This window comes from Micromys minutus (assembly GCF_963924665.1).
Source record: "Micromys minutus genome assembly, chromosome: 27".
Classification (NCBI taxonomy): Eukaryota; Metazoa; Chordata; class Mammalia; order Rodentia; family Muridae; genus Micromys; species Micromys minutus.
The window spans coordinates 40410953-40428290 of record NC_137962.1 but is presented as its reverse complement, the minus strand read 5'-3'; the positions used below and the strand labels follow the sequence as shown (position 1 = coordinate 40428290).

The 17338-nt window shown below is 49.0% G+C and overlaps 1 protein-coding gene across 1 annotated transcript in view; it reads right to left on the bottom strand.

Annotated features, from left to right (window-relative positions):
- The window catches only part of MYH9 (myosin heavy chain 9), a 78706-nt gene extending 64648 nt beyond the window's left edge, over positions 1-14058 (bottom strand). The window contains exon 1 of the mRNA XM_080939143.1: positions 13886-14058. The gene's annotated coding sequence lies outside the window, so the exon portion shown is untranslated. The remainder of the gene's footprint in view (positions 1-13885) is intronic.
- Between the last annotated feature and the right edge of the window lie 3280 nt (positions 14059-17338).

Below are 17338 nucleotides of genomic sequence, written 5' to 3'. Positions count from 1 at the left end.
CAGCAGGGGGGATCTTCAGAAGCCAGGAACTCACCACCTGTGGCCAGGGCTTGGCAGGAGAGGAGGAGACAGCTCCCTTGAGCAGCAGGGCACTGATAGGACAGGGGACCCCACATGCTCCACAGTGTGAGACAATGAGGCATTCCTCCTGAGCACTTGGCTAAACATTCACTTCCTCCTCCTTACCCTGACAAGGACGGGAAACAGTGCAGGCAGCAGGCTGTGGGCAGAAGGCAGGCAGAGGACAGCATAATGGTGGTAGCTAGCAGGAGCAAGCATGCTGGAAAAGAAAAGCAAAAAGGCTGGGTTCTCTGAAGAGAGCAGACTAAAACTACAGCTCCTTCCTAACCTACCACACACCTGCCTACCCACACTCACCTGAGGTAAGATCTTATATACCCAGTACCAAGAAGTCAGTAGGCCTCTGGAACCCAAAAGCCATGGGGGCACCATTGCCCATACAACAGTGGCATTCGAGGTGGGAAAGGCCCTGGGAACAGAGGGTCTTATCTCTATCACTATCTACCTATGGCTGGTTCTTTAGGTTCTTGGAGTCTCAACATGTCCTGCCATAAAATGAGAACACTAATCCTGACAGCCTTCCTTGTAGGAAACTTCAGCCACAATAGCCTGATGGGACTTAAAGCTTCATATAGTCATAATGAAAAAGTCACATACAAAATAGCTTTTTGTATGTATGTGGGGTGTGTGTGTGTGTGTGTGTGTGTGTGTGTTTGCTGGCATGCATGACTGTGCACCACTTCTGTACAGTACCCACAGAATCCAGAAAAGGGCTCTGGACCCCTCAGGAACTGGAGTTACAGACAGTTGTTAGCACCCCTGTATGTAGGTGCTAGGAATTAAACCCTAGTCCTCAGGAGGAGCAGTTGGTGCTCTTATTAACACTTTATTGTCTCTCTAGTTTTCCATATTTGACTGTTTGTTTGTTTAATGTGAGTACACTGTCGCTGTCCTCAGACACACCAGAAGAGGGCATTGGATCCCATTACAGATGGTTGTGAGCCACCATGTGGTTGCTGGGAATTAAACTCAGTACCTCTGGAAGAGCAGCCCGTGCTCTTAACCACTAAGCCATCTCTCTAGCTCCTCATTTCTTTTTTTTTAACAGAAATTTGTCACCAAACCTGCAGTTCCCCAAATAGGCCCCAGGAACCTTCCTGTCTCTGCCTCCCCTGGCTGGAATTACAGACAGGCACCAGTATATCTAACTTTTTTTTAATGCATTTATTCAAGATGCAAACTCAGTTCTTCAGGCAAACACTTTACCAACTGAATCATCTCTTCAGCACCTAAAACAGGTTTTTTTTTTTTTTTAATATCAGGAAAAAATGTAAGGAATAACTTACTGCTGTGCTGACCAACGTATGTGTAAATAAAATGCAAGGGAAAGGTTTCACTGAGCAGCAAAACTCCGAGGTATTGCTTTTTATCTCAGTCCATAGATTAGTGGAAAAAACCCTGAGACACAGTGGTCCCATAACTTACCCAAGGTCAAAGAGCTTACAAGTGAGAGAGAAGGATGGGGCCAGAAGCCAGAGCCCCTCTCTACTTACGTAGGTACTAGACACACATTTCATGGTAATTAGGCCTCAGAAGCCAAGGAAATGCAGCCACCTGCCCGAGGCCACCAGAGCTAAGAGAGGTGCTGAAATGAAACCTGTGTGTCTGACAGTCAGGTATAAAGGTCTGTTTTCCCAGCCCAGCATGGGCAATAAACTTCACAAGGGTGGTGAAGCAAGGCCAGACTGGAGCCAGCACTTCCAGGAGAGGCTAAGTACTCAGCCAGGAAGCTTTGAGAATAGCCATTCAGCACTGACCAATCGCAGGGACTTACTTCTTAGCCTGCACAGTTCAGACCTACTCTTCAGTGCTCTGCTGATGCTCATCTGGAGAGAGGCTATACTCAGCACTGGGTGGAAAGCTGAACAACCTGGACGCTCAAAGGGCCAGCCTGACCATTAAGGGCTGATCTGAAGTGGAAAGAGGACGCTGAGGCAGGATTAAGGTGAGGGCTAGTCCACCTGCTGCCTGGACGGCAGTTCACAGACTGAGCTGAGGACCTCCATCCTACAGAGCCAAGAATCAGATCTGAGCCCTGCAAGGGCATAGTTGTTTTGGTTTGGTTTGTTTGAAACAAAGTTTCAAAATGTAGTCTAGTCTGGATTTCACTGAGCTCCTCTTATACCCACCTAAGACTTTTACATACCCAGGGTTCTCAACCTTCCTAACCCTGTGACCCTTTAATACAGTTCCTCATGTTGTGGTATCTCCCAAACATAAAATTATTTTCACTACTTCATAACTGTAATTTTCCTACTGTTATGAATCATAATATAAATGTCTGATATGCAAGATATCTCCTATGTGACCCTGTGAAAGGGTGGGTCACATATCAAAGGGTCATGACCCATAAATTAAAAACCCCTAAAGTATCCTGTTTACGCATGAGAAATGGATATCAAAGCAGACTAAGATCCCAGCACTGGGGAGACAGAAGCAAGTGGATCTCTATGAATTCAAGGCCACCCTGGTCTACATCAGGAATTCCAGCCAGAGCTACAAGTCTATGTAGTGAAACCCTGTGTCAAGGGGAAAAGGGGGATGGGGGGGGCAGCAGCTCCTGAAAGGATCACCAGAATGTCTGGGCTGTACTGGGACAGCTGGTAAATAATGTAAAATAGTATAAACTCGAAAGATAATCTTTGGCCTACAATTACCAAGCACAGTGCAAACAGGAAGTGAATGAAGATGGGGGGGGGGCTGGAAAAGCAGTGTAAACAGGAAGTGAATAAAGATACAGGGATAGGAGAGATGGGCCAATCATCAAGAGCACCTCCTGCTCTTGCAGAGATCCAGATTCAGTTTCCAGCGCCCACATGGTGACACATAACCATTCACAATTCCACATCCAGGAGTCCAACGCAATCCTGTCTTAACTGAGAACATTATAATCCACCAGCTGCTGGACTTCCCCAATTACTTTTTTTAGTACCAACTTCAACCCAGGTGTGAAGAGAAGGCTAGATTAAGCCTTGGATTGTGTTGCTTTGAGTTACCTGGGAGTAAGAGGGGACTGAGAACCATGAGGCCTGGGGCTGATGGAAATACTAACTGCCTGGTGGAAAGAGACCCAAGAAGGTATGCAAAGCCTGGAAAGCCTGAGTCCATCAGCATTTCTGATTCCTACTGCATTCCCCATGAGGCAGGTGGCAACAAGCTTCTGGCTCCTTCCCAAGCAACAAGTTACCTCGCCTGCTCTCTAAGACTGAACATTTCAGAAAGCCTTGAACTGGAGTGGGAACTGAGGGAAGCGGGCAGAGAGAGCAAAGCACAATGCCTGCCTTTCCTGATGAAGGTAGAGACCCCACCATCCTGGTACCCAAGTACCCAGCAAATACTTCCCCACTACAGATAAAGATCAGTTCAAAAGCTGCAACAAGGATTCTGAAACTTCCTTTTTACAACAAAGCCAAACTGTTGCAACTTATTGCTACAATACTTACAACATCTCAGCAAGGCCTCAGCTGAGTCCTGGGTCCCTGGCAAGGTATCTAGATGTTCCCAGACTTCCCCACCCTCATTAGGAGGGACCCTAACCCCTCTTCCTCCCTCCCTCCTACCCTTCTCCCTACCCTCAGCAGTCTCCTTCCTACTCAGTGACTACCCTGTGAACCAGGCCCTTGGAGACTTTTGGTCTCTCACCTCTTCCAGATAGGTTTCCTGACCCAGTTCTTTGGTACCCACAGGAGACAGAAGACAAGTACCACTGGGAGGTAACAGGTGGAAGATGCTACACAGAGCCTGGAAAGATCTCCCAGCTCTTGGCTCGGGTTGCTGAGCTTCCTGATAGCTCGTGAATGACAAAGTAGGTTTTACCAGCTTCCGATGAACTGGACTGAGTACCCAGGAACCCCATCTCCTCTGCAAACCCCCATGTCTCAGGCCACAACACCAGAAGGCAGTGACCATGTCCCTAGGACTAGACCTGAGCCCAGGGAGCAGCCCCAGTGATCTCAGACCTGACATCTTGATGTACGACCATCTCTGGACAAGACCCACAACAGATACTCAACATGTACTCACTGAGTGAACACACTTTAAGAGTCAATAAAATTCACAGTATTTTCTGACAAGGTAAATAATAGTTCCTCCCCTCAGTGGACCATAACATGGTCATTAAATACCCAGTATGGAGAATGTCGAAATACAGGAAACTTCAGATCACAGCACTGAGTGAGAATTCAGTGTACACAGTATCATTCTGCCTAGGACCTGGTAAAGTGCATGCAGGTGTGTGTGTGTGTGTGTGTGTGTGTGTGTGTGTGTATGTGTGTGCTCTCACATCATAGTCTTGCTTTCATTCACATACATGTGTGTACTTAAAACCCAAGAAACTTCAATGATGCAAGAAACCCAGAAACTTCAATGATGTGATGCTTCTTGCTAGCTTTGTCGACATGTTGTGCTACAAACAACAGGCTCCTAGTTTTTCTTCTTAACTTTAATAGGACACTGTTTTCAGTAGCAATGGTGTTTCCCAATTCTCCGTGAACCGTCTCACCTCAAGTCCCCTGACTGGGAACAACACGATGTCTGACCGCCCAACCAGAGGACAGCTGCCCAGCACCCAGTCAGTAGTTAAGGACCTGGGTGGGAGTGGAACACAGCACTCTACTTACCAGAAAATGGTTCAAGGAAAGCAGGTCTCCACAGGCAGCTACCTGGGCTCTGAAAAAGCTAGGGCCTACAAAAGAGGGAACCTTTCACCTGTCAGTGTGAATCACAGAACCTTCACCAATCTGAATCACTCCTGAACAAAGGGAAATGCCTGGGCAAAGTCCCAACCCTGCTCCCTGGACATGCTGTCCTGCCCTGTGCTTTGATTCGGCAGTCAGCTCAAGTGCCACCTCTCCAGGCGGTCTTCTCAGACCCCCCAAGGCCTGCTCTCCTGTATGAGCTAGAGACCATCGGCTCCTACAAACAGAAACCACACTTCCTGTAAAAGTCTGTTCTCCCAGCACCTGGCCCTGGGGTCCATCTTTGTGCACAGGAAACCCATGTTATCTGGTGTGGTTACTGAATAACTTAGGGCTGGACAGGACAGACGGAGGAAGGAACAATACACAATGCATAGGCAAGAGCCCACCTGTTAAGAGACCAGTGGGCTTCTGGCAAGGTCCCCAGGGGACACCAGTGGGTCCCACAGCTGCAAAGTCACCCTGGGCTTGAATTCATGCTGGCAGCCATGGTCCTCTCACCTGCCCCATCCCCCAACTCCATACTCATGAGAAAAATAGCTGCAATAAACACCATGGTACAGGAGGCCTCGGTGAGTGCCCAGCAGCAATGGGGATAATGATACTCTTTAGTGAGCTCACAGCCTGTGAAGAGGAAAACTGAGAGGACCAGTCCACCCCCTTTGCAAGCAAGGCTATGAGAACCCACAACGAAGGTTGTCTGGAAGGCCACAGGAGCAGAAGCAGACCCACCCTCTCCACCCCCACTCTGAACCTCTGTAAGGCAACCTCATCAGCAAAATGAATGAGTTTCTACTTCCTGGAGGCAAGAGAAGAACTCATCAGCACTCGGCCAGTTGCACGCAGGCGTCAATCAAATCTAACCATTGTCCCTAGCCGAGCTAGGACTCACCTCAAGACACCCGAAGACTTAGGCTGCTCCTCCGTTCTAGCCACTTCCTCCTGTGCTGGCTGATTTATGTCAGCCTGAGAAAATGGCCACCAACCCAAACTGTCCTGTGGGCAAGCCTGTGGGGGTATTTCCTTAATTAATGATAAAGGTGGGAGGAGCCAGCTTCCTGTAATGCCACCGTGGGCTGGTAGGCCTGGGCTGTATAAGAGCAAGCAGAGAAAACCATGAGGAGCAAAGCAATAGAAGGCAGCACTCCTCCATGGCCTCTGCTCCAGTTCCTACCTCCACGGTCCTGCCCTGACTTCCCTTTACGAAGTACTACAAATATATAAGCCTAATTTTAAAAGTCAGAAGAATAACTTTCATCCCAAGCTGCTTTTAGGTCACGGTGTTTTACACGGCAACAGGAACCCTGGCTTCAGAAACAGGCATGATGGAGACCTTACTTCTGTTCAAGCAGCAAGGACCGATGCTGCCTCTGTCAGGCCCTATGCGTAGGGGGACCACAAAGGCCTCACAGTCCAGTGAGCTCAAGGATGCCTAGCCCTCACCCCCTTTCTGGCCTAGTTAGGTTAGGTCATCCAGAGTGTTCCTCTGTCTGGCTCTTCATGTTTATCACACAGGAAGCTGCCTTCTCCAGCCCAGTGACTTCACATAAAATACAGGAAACACATTCTACACAAAGGTGCCGCTGCTGCCTTGTAAAGCCTTTTTTCTTAATGCTTAACTAGCTCAGATCAGAGTAACAGGCTGGGCTGTGTCGGGACGAGGGGAAGGATACACAAGGGGCTGGCCTCAGCAGTCTCAACAGCAAGCCTAGAGTCCTGCCCACACCTTGTCACCGAGAAACAGCTTTGTGGAACACTTTAAAACCTGAACAGGCATTTCCTACCGACAACAAATGGGGGGAGGGCAGTGGGGCAAAGATGAAGATGGCACTACTTCAAAGCTGGCATCTCCACGCTTGCATGTGGGGACCTGAGGCAGGAGGCAAGTGGCAAGCCTGGTTTGTTCCTTCTACCGTTCTGTACTGAAAATGCAGAAAAGTTACCGAGCCTGAGACTCTGTGCCAAAGGTACTAGAAATTCAGACTGGCTTTCTGGATGGCCCGCCCTTCTGCTTGACACTACCCCAGAAGAGATACTAATTTCTTTCTTTTTCTTTTTAATTTTTTTTTAGCTTTGGGAAACTTTTTTGCCCAAGGGTCCCACCCAACTAGAAGAAGTTCAGACAAACCACACCCTTCCCCCATTCCTTAACTTACTACCTCAAAGTAGATGTTGTAGTTGAGGAAAGAAGGTTTTTGAGGGCAGGCTAAAGGACACCCATGAAAGCCAGGAAAGATGGTGCCACTGTAGACTCTGAGTGAAGCCAAGAGCAACTCTCAGCATGAGTTCTGGGCAAGTGCCCATCAACATGGGGGAGGAAAAAAAAACATTCCCTTAAATGCTACACCCAAGACCCCTGGCTCAGATACTCTACAATTGTGAGCAAATTCAACAGAGAGGGGCTTTTGGATTTTGGTTTGGTTTCTTTTATGCATACCAGGCTGGCCTTGAACTCAGATTTGCCAGCCTCTGCTTTCTGCGTGCTAGGATTAAAGGTATGAGCCACCATACCCAGCATTAATGCCAATGTTTTGTCTTTTAATCAGGACACCATTTAAAATTACAATCAATATTCAGAGACTGGAGAATACTTCTGGGAAGAGCTCATGGGCAAAGTAGTTGCCTAGCACCTAAGCCTTGGGACTGCTTGATTCCCCAGCACGACAGGGGGAAAGAACTTTAGAAAACCTAGGGTCAAGTTCCCAAACTGCAAATGTCTCCTTGGTCCATGACAACCTTATACAAGAAAGGAATTCGCCTACGCTATCTCAACACAAACATTTTGGAGACAAGTGTCCGGCCCATGGGGACTGGGGAGGCCTCCCCTGGGAGCCCCCTTTTCCCTTTCTGCAAAGCATCTCATAAAGCACCACTTAAGGACTTCAGAATCAATGTGGCTACAAGTAAGTAACTTGAGGGGTGGAAAAGATCAGTCACCTATACCTCTAGGCAGCAGATAGGCTGCAGCCCAACGTATCCTGCAGGAAGCCTTACCAGTCACCATCAACTTCTTTCCAGAGAGCAAGGCAAGCTCCTCAGCCACACAGGAGGGTTCCTGGGCATTTGGAACTAAAGACAGCAGAGAGACCTCAACCAAGGTCAGCCAGGAGCCTCCTTCTCCAGCCTCCTGCCCAGTGCTGAATCACCTCAGGCCTAGGGAACTGGTCAGAGAGGGACCCTGACTAATTCTAGCACAAGCTTGCCTATAGTCCTTTTTAAAGAGACTCACATCAGATCCCCTGTGCCCCAGAGGAAACAACACATAGGCATCTTCCAGCGTCTGCCCAAGTAGTGGCAGGCTGACTTTAGAGCCTGGCTCATGGTCCGTGCTGAGGGTGACTCACACTACTCTTACTTTCCATAATGTCTGGCATGGAGCAGGTCCTACTCAGAACTCCGGGAGGTGTTTCCCCGGGCTGCACTGGGAAAGGGATCCCAGTATACAATGAGCAGGACTGGCAACCTCTCCAGTATCCACACCGTCCAAGGCTGACAGTGGCCCTCCCTGGAGACCCAGGTTCAGGGTGCCCCCCACCCCAGTCACCACATCCTCTTTGGTCATGTGGTCTCAAAAACTTAAGCTTCCCACTGCTGATGCATTAATAACCACAGACCAGATGTCTGAGCAATAACTGAGAGAGCAGAAAGGGCTGTTCTGGAATGCTAGGACCCCAGGTTGGAAGAAAAGGGGTCATACCTTTAATCCCAGCACTCAAAAGGCAGAGGCAGGAAGATCTCTTACGAATTTCAGGGCAGCCTGGTCTACTTAGTGAGATCCTGACCAGCCAAGAGCACATAGTGACACCTCATCTCAACAACCAAAAAATCCATGCAAGCTTCTTTTTCTCAAAGCAAAAAAAAAAAAGTGATCACCCCTCATATTTCCCAGGCTGCAGTGGGTGATGGGATCATTACGAGTATATCTGTCACTCTAGTGAGATTGAAGCAGGCTGAGGAAAACAGGACCCCAAGTGTTCCGGGCCAGAAGAGCAAGTCCGCCCCTTTGTAAGCCCCCACCTAAGCCAGTTGTGATGGCACAGGCCTGTAATCCCAGCTTTCAGATGGTCAGGAGAGGAAAAATCAGAGGGGAACCTGACAGTGAGGCCCTGTCTCAACAAACGAGCAGGGAAGCAAAGGTTTTCCACGAATGGGAACAGAGTACACTGTAATATCTAACTGCTCTTTCGACCCCCTGAAGAGCATGTCCTGTGAGCACATAGAGATTAGACTGTCTTTTAAGGGCTGCGAGGATTTCCGCTGTACAGCTGTGCCATGATTATGGTAACCTTTCTAATGGACAGTGAGCTCCTTGTTTCCTGTCTTCTCTGACAATGCCACAATGACTGCTATCCTTAGACATTTCCTTCTGTGCTGTCAAGTTTATCTATGGGGCAAATTCCTAGAACGAAGTGAGAAGGGACTATGCTTTAACAGACATTGTCTGATTACCTTGGAAAAAGAGGTACGCCCAGGACTGAAGAAATGGCTCTGTGGTTAAGAGTGTGTACTGAGTTGGCAGAGAACCGGAGTTCGGTTCTTAGTACCCACATCCCGTGGTTCACAACTGCCTGTAATTCCAGCTGAAAGGAGAAACCCCACACCTCTCTGGCTTTTTCTGGCACCTGGTCTTATCACACACACACACACACACACACACACACATACTCTCTCTCTCTCTACAAAAAAATGGTATGAGAAATAATATATATGTGTGTGTGTGTGTGTGTGTGTGTGTGTGTGTGTGTGTGTGTGTGTACACGTATATCTATCTCCCACAAGGACTCAAGTGGGGAAGCAGAGGTGTTTGGAAGGGAGGAAGTCTCTTAACTGTAGAGTTTCCCAGGCACCTTTGTGGGCCAACAGGCAAACACACTACTACTGTCTTACAAGGAACGTGGTCCTCGATAACAAAATCAAACCTACCTTCTACCAGCACCACAACTAGAAGCCAGGTCTCCGGACACACAGGTTGTTTTTCCCATACTACCCTTGCCTGTCATCTAGAACATGTGAAACCATGTTTTAGGGGAAAAAAACCACAGCCAGTATGAGCAACCTCTGCCTAGGCCAGCGCCTCACAGCAGGTCACTCAGCCCACATCTATAAGCAAGTGCACCCAAAATCATCAGCAGAGGAGACTTAAGGCCACTCACTGTCTTCACCATTTTAGCCCCCTCAGCCAATCACAACCACCACATGATACATGCACCCCTTGTCAGAGGTGGAAAAAGCAGAGTTAGGAACCAAGGCAAGAGTCTACCCTCCGCCCTCAGAGTCACCGAGGGAGGCAAGACTGGTAAAAAAAAAAAAAAAAAAATCTATGTTTGAAATAATAAAAGTGTAGGCAGCCACTGTGTATCAGGCCTTTTGCACTGTCTATACCTCTGGTTCCTGCCCCCAGCTCTGCAGAGTAGGCCCGATTGATTCCCACGGTCCAGATCAGAAAACTGAGGCTCGGAGAGTTATATAACGTATGGAATGTCACAAAGCTGATGGGAGAGCTAAGATAACTCTGCCTATCACCAGTTTACGTTCTTTCCCTGACCCACTCTTCCCAACTTTAAAAATGGGATTCTGGGGCTGGAGAGATGGCTCAGTGGTTAAGAGCACTGGCTGCTCTTCCAGAGGTCCTGAGTTCAATTCCCAGCAACCACATGGTGGCTCACAACCATCTGTAATGGGATCCGATGTCCTCTTCTGGTGTGTCTGAAGACAGCTACAGTGTACTCATATACATAAAATAATTCTTTTTAAAAAAATGGGATCCTGGAGCCAACTCAGTGGATTAAAAGACCCTTGCCACCACGTCTGAGTTGCATCTCAAGGGCCACATGGCGGAAGAAGAACCAATTCCCTTAAGTTAGCATCTGTCTTTATTTACTTCCTTATTAGGAGCTTATTTTAAAATTGTTTTCAATTTTTACAAAAAGGAACTCTATGAGCCAGTTGCCTGGGCAGCCAAGGTAGTGTTCTGCTGTCAGAGAACCTGGCCCGGGGTCTCAGAGCACCAGGGCTTAAAGCTGAGAGGCAGTGACTCCGTAGGGCAGCACAAAAGGAAAATGCACTTCCTGCCCTTGCAGCGAGATGCTGTTTTATGCTCAGTAAATTAAGATGTTTGTTTAATTAAGAGAACACACAGATTTTGTTATTCTAAATATTTTTGGAACATGATGCTTAGAGGAAGCTGTCAGGGCAAGGATTTTTTCCCCCTCCTGGTTTTAGCTTTCTCCCCCTCCAAGAGAAGGAAAACAACAGCTAAATCCCTCTCCTTTTGAAATAAAGATGTCAAGCTGGTAGGGGCTGTCTTAAATGCTTTATTGAAGGATTAGTGAGAAGAGGAAGTGAGGGAAACTCCAGCCAACCCCATTTCTAGCAATTCCCTACCAGGCAATGCTGCATTTCTTCGTGTGCTTCTCTTCCTTTAAAGGGCTAAAAGACCTTTGTTTTGCTTTTTCTAGAGCAAAACCAGGCAAAAGGCAGGCTGTGGTTAACTTGCAGCCTTCCTTCCACAAGAGAAGCTGCCTCATCTCCAAACCCTTTAGTTAAAAAGTTCAAAAAGTTTTAAAAATAATAAAATAAAAACCAAGAAAACCAGGACCCAGTCCTTTCTCTCCTCCTCCTCCTCCTCCTCCACCTCCCGTCTCCTGCCCTCCAGAGCAGCAGCCCCACTGAGAGTCCCTGACTCTCAGCTTCCCTTCGAGGCCTCCCACCCAACACAACTTGTTAATGCTAGTTTGAGGGGAACCTGGCTCTGCCCACCTCCCTGGGCAGGACCTGCTGAAGTGTAGAAAGGTCTGGAGTGTCACCCACACAGCAAGCACACTGGTTCTCCAACTCCAAAAAGCAATCCCTCGATGCTTTTAGCTACTCCCCAATTATCCACTAAATGACTCCCCACTTTCCTTCACCACATGCTTGCCTCGGTTTGCCAAGCCTGAAATGTCTTCCTTCCTCACGGTGGCTTCCCCTGCTTGCCTTGGACAGCAGTGGCCCCCTGAGCCTAGGAATTCCTTGAGTCCTTTGTCTGTGGCTTGTTTGGGATACAGCACAAGCTGTCTTTGTATATCTCAAGTCTACCACTGGGGCCCTTTAATGCCTTCAGATTTCCCCAGGACACGTCTCTTCATGAGGCCAGCAGGCTCTGGCTCTCACAGGATAGCCTCACAGTACTTTCCTGGGGTTCCTGATGTCTGCCCTTCACACTAGTCACCTACTGATTTGCCTCAGCTCTCCCCTGAGTGCCTGTGAGCAGGGGCCACTCAATTTACACCCACCCCAACCCCACCCCCACACACACCACCTGGCAAAATCCCTGGCAGAAGCCAGTTAAATATTTGCTCAATTACACATCTATAGGCCCTTCCTCCCACCCCCACCCAGAACAACCTTGTATATAAATTGACTGATATTGAGTGATTGTCTAAACTGGCCTTCAAGCAGCTTGCCTCTTTAACAGAAAGGGAGGTAGGCCTCCAGGTGACATTATCAGCCTGGACTCTAGACAGTGGAGTCATAAATGGCTACAATGTTTCTGTGAACAAGTTACCTTTTTATTTATTTATTTATTGCTGTTTCAAAAGACAAAAGAAAAAAATTTTTTTTAACTTTCACTTGGTTCAAGGCTTGGGAGGGGACTCGGGGAGGGTCACAGAGCTGCCTAGTGGCTGCAGAGTTCCAGATGGAGGTACCGAGACTGGCATACAGCAGAGGAGGTAGTCCCTTGGGAGGCAGAGACCTCCTAGTCCTGATTGAGAGTGAGCTGCTGTTAAGAGATACTTGGCCAGAGATGGCTGAGACACGCCAGTGTGTGTTGGCTAAAAATATGGAACTCAACGAATTTGCATGTCATCCTTACACAGGGTCCAAGCTAATCTGTGGATCGTTCCAATTTTAGTAGTATATGTGCTGCCACAGGGAGCACGGAAGTCACTTTGAAATCTTGCTAGCCCAGAGAACTGAGAAGCCAGTGGACCTCTCCATAGCCCGGCAGAGGCAGCCTCCCGGTATCCAAGACCTGGAACTTCCCGGGAACCTTTTCCCTAGCACCGCTGGGTGGGGCTTCAGGCAGCCGCCCGGGCCCACCCTGCCCTCAGTTTCACTACAGCCCGCAAGCAAGTCCTAGAGAGGGTACTGACTCTGTTGTCTGAGAGAGATGGGGCCCCGGAGGAGAGGGATGCAGTTCCTGCCCTAGGTGTGGCTCCAGAACTGGATGGGGTAAAGACCCTCGCTCCAGGAAGTGGGAGATGTCTTCAAAACTCCGCCTCTAACCGAACAGAAAAGATGCGGATGGTCTTAAGGGTCAGCTCCGGGGGACTGGCCCAGGCGTGGCGCCCCAAGGTGCAGTGGAATCAGGTGCACGCCTGCCCGGGCAGCGGGACGGCTGCCGGCTGACCCAGGCCTTCCAACCTCGAGCAATAGAAATCCAAGGTTGAATGAGGTCAGACGGAGGGGGGGGTCTTTCCGGCTCCCTGAGCCCCGCGGTAGCTGAGTCCCCTTTTCCCACGCACCCGGAGTACCTCTCCCCGCCCCCTCCCGGCCCGATGGCTGACGGACAATTGAGGAAGTCCGCAGCGGACGGCGGCGGAAACCGAGCCGAGCGCAACGTCTGCGGCGGGACCGACCGATCCTGACTCAGGAGGACGCCCTGACAGCTGCCAAGCGGTCCCAGCCTGCCCGTTACCTCCCTTTGCCAAACTTACAAAGGAGCCGCTGCCCCGAGCCCACGACCTCATCCGGCGAGCTCGGCCGGGGGCTCAGGAACTGCAGCGTCCTCGAAGGGGTTAAAAAGTTTGCCAAAGCCGGCCGTCGGGGAGGCGGGAGCACAGAGGCGACAGGAGCAGGCCTGGAAGCACTGGGAAGTGCCCCGACCAGGAAGGCGTCCGGCAGGGACAGGGACTGCGTCCCCCGGCTCCCTAACCCTGAGGGGCCCCGCTGCCTATCACCCCTCGGGTGAGGATGCGGAGTCCGATCGCACCCGACCACGACGAAACCGGCCACGCGGAGGCCGAGAACCACAGGGCCGCCGGCCACAAACGCCTTAGAGTCTGGTCGCCGCCCGCGCGCGCTCGGCAGCTCCGGGGCGGGACATACCGGCAGAGCTCGCTCACCTGAACCTGGGTCTGCCCGGGGAACAGGCGCTGGTTCTTTCGAGTGGACTTTCTCGAGCGCTCGGGCGGCGCGGCGGAGTGGGGCAAACGCGAGACTGGAGCTGCAACAGACCAGGTTCTTGAGCCTTCCGTGCCCTGCCCAGGAACCACGGTGATCTGCGCGCCTCACCGCACCCAGCTCTGGTGCTCCCCGCCCGCCCTGCCCCGCCCTTCCAGAGGAGGGGCGGGTCTACAGCCCGCCGACCGCTCGAGGGTGGAGCTTGGCGGAGCCCCGCCTCTCCCCAACACTGCCCAATCCAACAGAAGTCTGCCCTAAACTGACAGATTTTTGACCTATAAACAGACAAGAATCGGAAGCCAGAGGACATCCTCCCCATCTGTCCCCACCTCCGCCTACCCCACCTCCCACCCGCGCTTCCTAGGCGGGAGCCACGCCTCGTGGGGGGTGGAACCCAACGGACAGCCAGGTTACAGGACCAGGATTGACGCTGACCTCATCCAATCAGGAGCAGACGGCTCCGGCGCGCTGGGCTCCAGGTCCCGACTCTGGTGCTCAGTTTGGGCCGCGCCAGGGCCGGAGGGAGCGTGCTGGGAAGGTCTGAGGCTCTGACACTCCGCCCCGCGAACCGTGTTTTCCCTTCGTCCTGTCCTACCAGGAGAACAGATATTAAGTACCATATATGGGAAAACGTGGTATTTTACATAATTATGATGGCTGTGGGGGCGGGCATGGCTTCAACCCTGCATTCCGTGTGGGCGTCCTGAGTTCGATTTTGGAGCCTGCTCGAGGCTGTCCTCCAGCCTCTGAACCTTTGCTCTGGCGGGTCCCTCTGCCTGGAATGCCGTGTAAGTCACAAGTTGAGTAATTAACTCGCACACATCTCAGATATTTGTCACTAAATTATTTTAAGGGTAGATTTCATTTGTTTTAGTTATTAACCATGAGAAGTTTTTGGGTTTTTTTTTTTTTTTTTTTGTTTTGTTTTTTTTAATTAAAAATATGTACTTCGTCTTTAATCCGTCAGGAATCTGTCCATGCATTATTTTCTGTCCTTATTGTCCGTTTCCGAGTTATGTCCATTGAATTGTGTGATCAGTCCTGCAGCAGGTCAATGGGATAGCTTTCAAATAACTTTATTAAGGCAAGTATCTCATTGCTCTTAACTGTTGGATGGTTCTTGCTAACACAGTTAAAATGATCCTTCCAAATGAACTTCAGGGAAAACAATATTCTAAAGCCAAAAGACAGCTAAAGAAAGAGATTTTGCAGTCCAGATGACCAATGATTGCTATCCACATTGCATTTAAAAAAGAAAAAAAAAAAAAAAAAAAGGCCAGTGGTTGTGGGTAGTACACCAGAGCCCAAGAGGCTGGGGTAAGAGGGGGAGTTCAAGACTAGCCTGAAATACACAGACAAGCAGTTCAAAGGTGTGAAATATATAAAGCCAATAATTACTTTTAAAACTAATCATCAAGAGACTGGAGATGTAATTCAGCAATAGAACATTTATCCAGCATGTGCAAGGCCTGAGTTCAATCAGCACCAACACACACACAATTTACTAAAGAAAGGACAGACTTTCAAAGGGGGTTCAAAGAGAAGCACACTGTTCATTGTCACGAGAGATGTACATGAAAACGATGAGAGAACCCAGCATGGTGGCACACACCTGGAAGCCCAGAGCCCCTGCAAGTTGAAGGCCAGCTTGGGATGTATCATAGCAGAACCTAGTCTCAAAAGACCACCACCACAAAATAAAATAATATAAAAAATAAAATATGCCATAGCAACACACAGCGACCCTTGTTTGGGTGGATGGCTAAAATTAAAATGCCCGGAATTATCAGAGATGGGGTAGAAGTGGAACTCATCAATTGCTTACAGGAGTATGTGCCTTCTACAACCACTTTGGCAAAGTATATAATCCAGGCATGGTGGCACACACTTGTGATCTCAGTGCTTCAGAGGTAGAAGCAGGAGGTCAGGATGTCAACCTCATTCCTGCTACATCGTGGGTTTATGGCCAGTCTACACTACATGAATCCCTGTTTCAAAAAAGAAAGAGAAAGCAAGCCTGTCCTTGGCTTTATTTACTAAAACTCAACCTACACCTCAAGAGTCAGCAGGTCCACTCTTAAGCATATATCCGACAAAAGATGACTATTTAGATCCATCAAAGGATGTTCAGAAATGTTCACGGAAGCTTAAAACAGCCAAAAGGGAAAAGCAAGATGGCTCAACAAGTAAAGGTGCCTGCTGCCAAATCTGTATTCTATTCCTGGGACTCTCCTGGCAGAGAGAGAGCCTACTACCTCAGGTTGTCCTCTGACACACACAAAATAAAATTTTCAATGTTAAAAAACAAAGAAAAGCCAGGTTTAGTGGCTCATGCCATAAATCCTAGTGCTCAGCACCTTTGAGGCAGAAGTAAGAAGGACCTCTTGAGTTCCATGACAGCCCAGGTTATGGAGTTAGACCCCCACCCACACACACCCAAAAAAGTAGCAAGAGAAAAGTCACTCAACAGAAAAATGAAACCAAACATGGTGTTCCATGTTCCTAATTCCAAGACTCACAACACTCCAAAGGTTGCAGCAGTCAGTTTGGAGGCCCAGCCTGGGCTATATAATGAGACCCTGACTTAAAAATAACAATAGTAATGGGGGCTGGAGAAATGGCTCAGCAGTTGAAGACTGTGACTGCTCTTCTTGAGGACCCCAGTTCAAATCCTAACACCCACGCGGCAGCTCACAACTGTCTGTAACTCCGAGATCTGACCCCTTCACACAGGCATGACTGAAGGCAAAGCACCAATGCACATAAGAGGAAAATAAATAAATGTTTTTAAAAGTAAGTGGATAAATTGGTCTACACTTGCTTACTATGCAGACATTTTGAAAAGGGAGCAACATCAATGGTCCCTGCCCGCAAAGATGTTCTAGAAACTCCCAGGAGCATTCTTTCTCGGTTGATTCCTGCAGATTTCTCCCTAGCCTGGTGATGTAGGTGGGTGGTCATGGTAAGAATGCAGGCTCAACTGCTTGGGTTCCTTCTGATTGGTTTAGACTTAAGCCACCCACACCTCTGTAAGAGCCACACACCGAAAGAATTTTTTTTTTTACTGTGTGGCAGGTGCTATATTAAGTGCCTTACCTAAAAATTAGCGTATTTCATTCTCACAATGATCTTGTGCCCATTTTGCAGGTGAGAAAAGTGAAACTCGGAGAAATTAGATGAGTATCCAAGTTCATCTACTAAGCAGTGGACCTGGTCTACACAACAATCACATGCAACCAACTCCTCTCTGTGGAGGACATAAAGTCTCTAGAGGTGTACACTCAGCGGTGGATCACTTGCCTAGCATGCAAAAGTGTGTGCTCCCAGCTCTAAGGCAGGCATGTCAGCACTCCTAAGGCAGAGGCAAGAGGATCACAAGTTTAAGGCCAGCCTGG